Source organism: Dunckerocampus dactyliophorus, unplaced genomic scaffold (genome assembly GCF_027744805.1).
Source record: "Dunckerocampus dactyliophorus isolate RoL2022-P2 unplaced genomic scaffold, RoL_Ddac_1.1 HiC_scaffold_55, whole genome shotgun sequence".
Taxonomy (NCBI): Eukaryota; Metazoa; Chordata; class Actinopteri; order Syngnathiformes; family Syngnathidae; genus Dunckerocampus; species Dunckerocampus dactyliophorus.
In genome coordinates, this window is record NW_026559891.1 from 54095 (window position 1) to 55000 (window position 906).

Sequence of the window (906 nt, forward strand, 5' to 3'; positions counted from 1 at the left end):
GTCAGAAGAGTGTGTGCGCCCGCCATGGGCGGCATCCGGCGGCCTCTGGCCGTGCTTCGTCTGCGGGTGCACACTAGGCGCGGTGGCTTTGTCCGCGCTCCACCTCCGGGTGGCGAATCCCAAAAAGCAGCACTTGGGTGCTTCGTAGGTGTCAGAAAAGTGTGTGCGCCCGCCATGGGCGGCATCCGGCGGCCTCTGGCCGTGCTTCGTCTGCGGGCGCACACTCGGAGCGAGGCTGCTGCTCGCTCCGGCGCGGTGGCTGGGTCCGCGCTCCACCTCCGGGTGGCGGAAGGAATCGAAAAGGAGCACTTTGCTGCTTCGCAGGTGTCAGAGGAGTGGGAGCGCCCGCCATGGGCGGCATCCGGCGGCCCCTGGCCGTGCTTCGTCTGCGGGTCGCTCTCCACCTCCGGGTGGCCCACTCCAAAGAAAATAAAAAAGGAGCCCAGCTCACTGGAAGGCAAGCTGAGGCTCCGGCGCGGGTAAGAGGGGCCCGCGCCTCACCTCCGGGTGTCCGACAAAGAGGAGCCGAGTGTGCTCATTGGAGGCCAGTGGGACCTCCGGCGCGGTAGCAGGGCCCGCGCTTCACCTCCGGGTGTCCGACAGAGAGGAGCCGAGTGCTCACTGGAGGCGAGTGACACCTCCGGCGCGGCCACCCGGGGGGCCATTGCCCCCCACCCGGCCGCGCTCGCACGCACCCCAACCCCCTGAGCCCCCACTGACCTAGCGGTAAACCAGACCCGCCTTTGGAGGGCCCCCGCCGGCCGGCCGTGGTGCCGGTGTTCGGGCGGACGGCTCCTCCAGCCTGCGGGTTGGCCTCAATGGGCAAGTGCACATGGCACCCGTGAAGCCGATGATTGCCGAGGCAGCGGTTCGCCGTCCCCTCGTCACACGCGTGTCGCACTCTGC